General features: G+C 46.0%; 1 long non-coding RNA gene across 1 annotated transcript; it reads right to left on the bottom strand.

Annotated features, from left to right (window-relative positions):
* Positions 1-1319: 1319 nt before the first annotated feature.
* Positions 1320-6630, bottom strand: LOC119296105. The gene is made up of 4 exons (XR_005144853.1): positions 6174-6630; positions 5998-6067; positions 2075-5844; positions 1320-1695 (listed from the first exon to the last, which is right to left on the bottom strand). It is a non-coding gene; the product is annotated as an uncharacterized LOC119296105 (long non-coding RNA).
* Between the last annotated feature and the right edge of the window lie 1048 nt (positions 6631-7678).

The raw sequence follows: 7678 nt of genomic DNA, 5'->3' as shown, positions 1-7678 counted from the left end.
TAAAGCAAGCACATTATGGGTACTGATAGTAACCTCGAACATCCAAATTGTGTGTCAAGTGGCAGGGATGTAATGAACTGATGCAAGCATTTTGCAATGTACAATCAGCTTCTGTATCATAGGACATGTGCTACTGATGTAGTACACGCTGTACTAATGAACTTAATAGTGTAACATATATAAAGAGCATAGTGTGTGCAATTTTTAAATCAAATTTTAGCGTAGTAAGACTGATGAACTGACACAAACGTGGTATTTTTCTTCAGGCAAACCCAGATCTGAATACATTTTTTGAACTGATCGTTTCGGAAGCAATCAGGCAGATTGAATTTTGAGGAAAATTCGTGTGGGAAGCACATATCACCTGAAGTGGCATGTTCTTGCATCTAACATCTTCCTCTCGTCGGCGGCGTACTGGCGTAATCTTGGAGGGCGGATTCATTGATGCAGGCAAGGAGCTTGGGGAGACGGCGGTGCTCCAGATTCTTGTGGAGCTCCGGGGAGGCAGCGACCGGTGGCGGGGATCACAGATCCGTCAAAGGAGCTCTAGCGAGGGGGAGGCTGGTGGCGGGGATCACGGCCCCGTCGAAGGTGCTCCGACAAGGGGGAGACGGGATGCGAGGATCACGACCCCGGCGATGGATTCGGCGGCGGCCAGTCACAGCGTCGTGGGATCACAGTCCCCGAGGGAGGTCAATGGCACAGTTTAAAGCAGCGGCAACAAAGTTGTTCAGCTAATCATCAACCCAGGCAACAACGTGCTCAAAATTTTCAAGACTACTATTTTTGTACCTAGTGAATTTATATGTATCGTAGTCAGGAATAATAAAGTTCAAGAATATATAAAATACTAACAAAATAACAAACATACAACGTCCATAAGATACATTGGTACCTGACAAAGTGACGATCATCATGATAATCAAAATAACAAGCATATTGTTTCTCATATAGGTTACTGATCTATTAAGATCATTGTACCGCAGAGACAGAAAATTTCTGTACCGGATCATCTTGAGATGCAAAGAATGAATTCCTTAATGTTTGTCAAATGTTTGAAAAGTCCAATTCAAGAGTTGTGGTCTGGAGCAGAGCAATAGGTCAGAAGCAAAAAAAGGTAAAAGTAGTACAGACAGATTACAATGGAGAGCTGCCAATATCAATGTGATAGATACTAAAAGTGAAAGAGACACCAAAGATACACTGCAAGTCTGCAACCTAGATTATCCAAGTTATTCCCTCCGTCCCATAATGCAAGACGTTTTTTGATACTAGTGTAGTATCAAAAAACGTCTTACATTATGGGACGGAGGGAGTAATAAATACACTTTCATCCTAGATTGACCATATAGGATATTTATTAGACAAAGTTAAATAAGCTACTATGCTTGTTCTAGAAGGCTAGAAGTTCTCACATTATTCGGAAAACAAAGAGGCAGACACGCCAAATTCAGTGGCCATATCTTTATACAACACTGATCTAGGAAAGCCCTGTCATGAGATATATATGACTACCATTGGTACATCGTGTGTCTTAAGGTAGCTCTCCAACTACTCAATGGTGACCAAATCGACATGATCTGTGCATCAGCTCCTCAAGTAGACGCAAATCAGGATGCGCAGTACTCCGTAGAAAGATATGCAAGCATAAGTAGGTGGCTAATTGAACGTGTGTGCTGCATGATTTTCTGCTACCTGGAGTTAAATGTGAACAATCTGAGATAAATATAAATACTCATGCGAACCTGGATAAGGTTAATTTATCCTTCTTTGTATAAATACCAGGATGATGTCAATTTATCCAAAATAAACCAGACAACAATCTGAGATGTAATGGACTCGATTTTGTATTGTCTCTGATGTTCAACACATAACTAGTCAATGTGCATTCAGATCCAATATCTTGGTTGTACATACCCGGATATGGTTTCACAAGAGAAACATCCAAGGTCTCAAAATGAAACTGACCTAACATGCAAGTGTTGATCAAATTAATGATGCAACTGTAAATCTGCAATTATATTTGTACGGCAGAATAGTAGAAAGACACAAAGGCTCAAGCTTTTGTAATTACCTGTAGAGAAGAACTCCGCCGATGAGCTGACGCAGGGGATGAAATCTCATTATTATCAAAGTCGGTAGCCCACGCCAATGAACAACCACCTCAGCGGCGCCCTGGGGGCGGAGCAGGACCATCTCGTGGTAGCCCATTTTCTCGGCGAAGAACTGGCCGTTAAGGTCGTCGGACATCATGTAGAGCACGACCACCTCCTTTGCTCTCTAGTTGGTGCTGAAGTTGCCCTCCATCTCGCTAGTATCCCAGTCCAGGCGGCCCTTTATCTCCTGCGGCAAGGGGATGAGGTCGACGCATCTAGCGTCGGGGTGTAGCGGAGGATGTGCGCTAGCCTGATGCAGCTCCGATGATCTCGGGCACGCAGATGTCGACGCCCGCGCACCAATCCCAACCTGGGGGTAGTGGTGTAATCCACCAACGCGAAGTGCGCAACCACCACCATCGTCCTCGTCCTCGAAGGCGACGACGTCTGCCGGGGAGGAGAAGATGACCGACAGAGGAGAAGGGGATCTTGACGATGACCACGGCGTCGACCCTAGGGTTGGAGCGGCCGAGCCGCAGGTAGCATCTCCTCACGTGCAAGAGCGGCGTCAGGGGCGCACGGCTGCGCTGTCGTCCGACAAGAAGCACGCAGAGGCTCCTCTCCCGTCGCTTGAGATTGTGGATGATCTGGACCTGGAGGAGATCGAGCAGGAACCGGATGGAGGAGTCGGCGCTGACTCGAGGGCGTTGGTCGGCCGATGGAGAGCGGCAGCGGCAGAGGAGGGGAAAGATGAGTTGGGGAAGGTGCGGAGCCGGCTTTGATTGTCGCCGGTGGTGGAAAACCGCAGGGATGAAGGCACGTCGGGTAGGGGTGGACGCGCGGTGTTGGCCGGCAGTGGCGGTGCACGGCGGAGGGGCGAGGGCCGGTGGTGGCGGCGCGCGACGGCGACACACTGTTGGTAGAGATGGGATTGGGAGGTAAGGTCGTGGGCTTCCGGGTCGGGTTTTTTTTCTCGCCCATGCCGATTCGGGTTAACTAGAACAATAGGACTGCGGGTTGATTACAGTAAAAATATAGGGGGTTTAGCATAAATATGTCACGACGGTGAACCCGACGGGAGTCAATCCGTGCTTCATTATTAGGGATTATTAGGGAAATATAGCTCACGGTCCTAGATCCTAATCCAATAAGCATGACTGAAGACACCCCCACCCCTGAAGTTCAAAATCTCAAAAAAATAAAAAATCTAAATATTTGATTCATCGGTATCCCCTTACATATCAGTTAGAATCTAAACAGAAGAACCTTGACAGAAAAACTATTGCCAACCAATTTCCTAGCTTTACAGCAGATTGGAAAATAAACATTCACATGGATAACATTCCAGATCATGAATAACTTAATACAGTCATTCCTTGGATTTAGGTAAGAATCATATCTAACGTTGTATGGCTCGTGTGTATCAACTACATTTCGTGTTCTATACATGCTTATTCATATCAATGAATTTGAAATGTGAATGCTATTAAGCAATCTAATTTGCATAAAGGAAAATCTTACAAAGCCACCAAATAATACTTTTTTAATGTGAAGCCACCAGAGAAGATGAAGACTGAAAAGTTCGAGATAACAAAAGGGCTTTTGGGTATTAACCTTTTCTGATATTTATCTCCAACATTTTTTTGAGAAGCGCTAGAATGATATAGATAGGGGCTTTGGTTGCAAAATACTGCAGTAAACAGATGTCGTATATGCTTTGCAGAGTACTACTCATGGTGGTAACAAATATCATTTTGAACATCTATGATCACTCGAAGGATAATATAAGCCCATTGCATTATTTTTACTGTAAGTTGATGATGTCCTAAGGCACTATAAATTTAGGTGGGCAGCTAATAAATATGGTCAATCAGTCAACCAAGAAAACTTTGGTAGGTATGGCTAGTAAACTTGAGTACATGTGCAATCTGGCTGGTAAACTTTGGTAGATAAATCGAATCAGACATCATTGCAAATGATTCTGATCGCAACAAATATTTAATATTCTATCTGATTGCAGTGCTAACAATTATATGAGGCAAGCTTAATGATAACGACAGGAACACAAACAAAGGTCTTAGAATCATTATTTACAAATGAATGCTCTACAATGGGATATATATCAACACTATTAGCTACAACAACAAATTGGTAAAATAGCCAAGTAAAGTGTCATATTAGTCTGTGAAGACAAAACATAATTCAGATATCTCACCATATCTTTTGGAGATTGAATGTACCAAACCTTAACTTCATGTGCAAAATCTCCCTAGAGATCCTTCAGAGAAATTTCTTTTTCGCTTTATTTCGTCTCTTAAAACAGACGAGTAATTATTTTTTCTTTATATGTTCTCCTCAATTGATTTGGAAAATAATAATAAATGAATAACATTTGGATGGAAACGATCATTTTTTATCCTAAGCCATGGATGCATCATGCATGACCAATCTGTGTACAGTGGAGATGAAGAAAGCTCACAAGCTAACATAAACTAATGGAGGAACTCGTTTGGCGTATGGGGCCTACATGTAGTAACGTATATCCACTATGAATCTAACCAGTGGTGATTCCACTAAGGAGGCTTCAATAGGCTTAAGCCTACCCTTCAAAATCCTATTTAAGCTAAACATACTACTTGAGCAGTATATTCTGGTGGTTTACATGCAATAATTGCAATGCATTTGCTAATTAGACTGTTTTAAGCCTACCCTTCAATGTCCTGCTAGATTCGCCACTGAATCTAACATATAAAGATCAAAGTCTCCTCACCATGACTCGTTGGAGTTACGTATGTACGTAGCGGCTGCCACTCGATGGCCACCAGATCCCTACCGTTGCAGTATCGATTCCTTGTCACCATGATCATGGGTACCTAGCAGCAGCATACATAAGGATATGCACATAACATGAAGAAATTGTAATCAGCAAGCAGCAGCCTTCTCTGTGTTCTCTGTATAGATGTGTAGTAACCAAGTAGCAGCATGAACAAAATTGCAGCAGCGGGCTGCTGCTCTCCTCTCTGATCTCTCTCTATATGCAATACTAGTATAGCAGAACATCAAAATTAGCAACGGCAGAGCAATCTTGAGAAAATAGTATGAATATAAATAAAAAGATTCTAATGTGTTTATTCTGGCATATTGTAACATTCAGTGTGTATAGCTGAGTTCAACACCAGCTATAATGGCTGCCAATCTTGGTTAAGTACTGATCAAGTAGCATTCGACTGAACAAAAGCAATAAACTTTGGTCTTTATGTCCAGAGTAAATTAGGAATAATAGTGAGCAAAGCATATGAACATATCTCATTATTCAAATCTTAAGTTAACAGATCTACAATGTGCACCCTTGTGCACAACCCATCTCTAAGAAATTGTTTGGAACATCATTGATAGAAATTTATTAGCAGAATTTAAGCTATAACATTGTAGGCAATACAAAGGAATTCAGATGTAAGCTGAATCTTCCTTGAACTTTCAGCCCTGGCAACTCCGACCCATTAGTCATTAGTTCAAAGTTCAAAACTGATGATAGAATTGGACGATGGCGTACCTTGGATGGAGCACATGCCGACAATGTTTCGACAAACTAAGTGGAGCGGCGAGATTGGAAGCTTCGGGCGCGACTAGAACTGATGCCTGACGGTGTACATGAGGAGTTTACCTGAGCCGATTGCACTCATCCCTTGTCCCACTCCCACACTTCCATCTTGTTGAGTCATCACAGCTACTATTCTCCTGTTCGTATCTATTGCATCACCCAGCCATGCAAATCATATCAGAACAATGTAACAATCAATGATTTAATTAGCATGGCACAAAGAGTCAGATCGACCAATAATCAATATGTCACGGCATGCATGTATCATGAATATGAATCAAGCAAGGATACATTACATACCTCGAACTCCGCCGCGGCGGAATCTATCTGCCCGAGCATAGTTATCGCCGCTGGTCACTCTGTGCTTGTCCTGCGGACTCGAGCCAGTCACCGTCTACGCCGAGGCAGCCCACACCGTATGGAAGAATCGATATGGAGAAATTGTACAGCGAGAAAAGAGTTTTAGGCACACACACCGCGCTTGACTCGCTTGTCCTCGGCGTCCGGCAAGGCCCAGTACGCCGTCCCGGCATGGCGGCGGAACGGCAGGGGAAGAGGCCCGTGGTGGCTCGGCTTCGCGGGCCGTGGATCACCTTCAGCTTCTTCATCTTCCGCATGAACCCCACCATCACCCTTCCTACTCGCTCTCCTAGGAAATCCACCTCAAATCCCATGGATTCCTAGTGGGGATCAGTCGAATCGACCGCTGGTTGCTTTTGGTGCCGGCGGGCTTGAAGATTGTAGGCGGATTGGGTGCCGGCGGGCTTGAAGATTGCAGGAGGTTGGAGCCCAAGAAGGCTCAGGGTGGCGCAGGAGAAGATTGGTGCAGATGGAGAAGGGAAGGAGACAGAATTGCAATGGGTCGGGGAAGAACATTGGCCGCGCGACCGCACGTGGGGGCGGCGGCGGCGGCACCGTGCCTGTAGGTATCGTGGACGAGAGCCCGTGCTGGTCTATTTCTTTTTACAAATCTCCTCCCCTGTGCATCAGCCAAGCTCACAAACAAAATGTTTTTTCACTGATGACCACTTAAATTAGTACCGCGGGTTAATTACCTAAAACAACAGGGATGATTTTATAAAACCGCCATGTGGAGAGACTCCGCCGGAGCTCCCCATCTCGGTCGGAACCGGCAAGGAACGCCGCCGCCATGAACTCGGAGTTCAAACCCCGCCTCCTCACCTCCTCCTCCGCCTCGTAGATCGCCTCCATGCCGTCCCCTGAATAGGATCCGGCCCCTGCCTTGACTCCTCGACCGGATCTGGCCAGAGATCGCCGCCGTTGCGCCCAGCGTTGTCTGCATCACGACACCATCTCGCTCGGAACCTGACTCAGGAGGAAAGAGATGTTGATGGACTACGGGCTGATGATGTAAAATATGAGGTGTTTTTCTAGAAAACATGCTGAACGAAACGTTATTCACTTATAATCGTGGACTGTGGGTTAATTACCCAAAAGCACAGGGTGTGTTTTGCAAAAATACCGCAACGGTGAACCCGACAAACTCAACCCATGCTTTATTATTAGGGAAAGAAAAAGATATAAGGCTGGACTATTTCGTTACTAGTAACAGAATAACGTTCTGTTACCCCTCGGCCCTATAAGGGCGTGACGCGCCTACACCGTAGAAACTCCCCGACCCACCTCGAACCTAACCCACCTCCTTACGCCGGAGGCAGCCGTCGTGGACGAGCGAGCGATGGCGTAAGACAGAGCGAGGGAGCCCGCGGCACCATGACTGGCCGCCGACAGATCCACCGCCGTCATCTCCTTCCTCGCTGGCAAAGCAATGATGGGGCCGTGATCCACGCCCCCTGCCTCCACCCCTCGCCGGAGCTCCTTCGCCGGGGTTGTGATCCACGCCTCCCGCCTCCCCCTCGTCGGAGCTCCTTCGCCGGGGCCGTGATCCTTGCCTCCCGCCTCTCCCCTCACCGGAGCTCCTTTGACGGGGTCGTGATCCCCGCCACCAGCCTCCCCCTCG

This window comes from Triticum dicoccoides, chromosome 4B, assembly GCF_002162155.2.
Source record: "Triticum dicoccoides isolate Atlit2015 ecotype Zavitan chromosome 4B, WEW_v2.0, whole genome shotgun sequence".
Taxonomy (NCBI): Eukaryota; Viridiplantae; Streptophyta; class Magnoliopsida; order Poales; family Poaceae; genus Triticum; species Triticum dicoccoides.
Note: the sequence above shows the minus strand (reverse complement) of the source record. Positions and strands in the feature narration are given on the sequence as shown.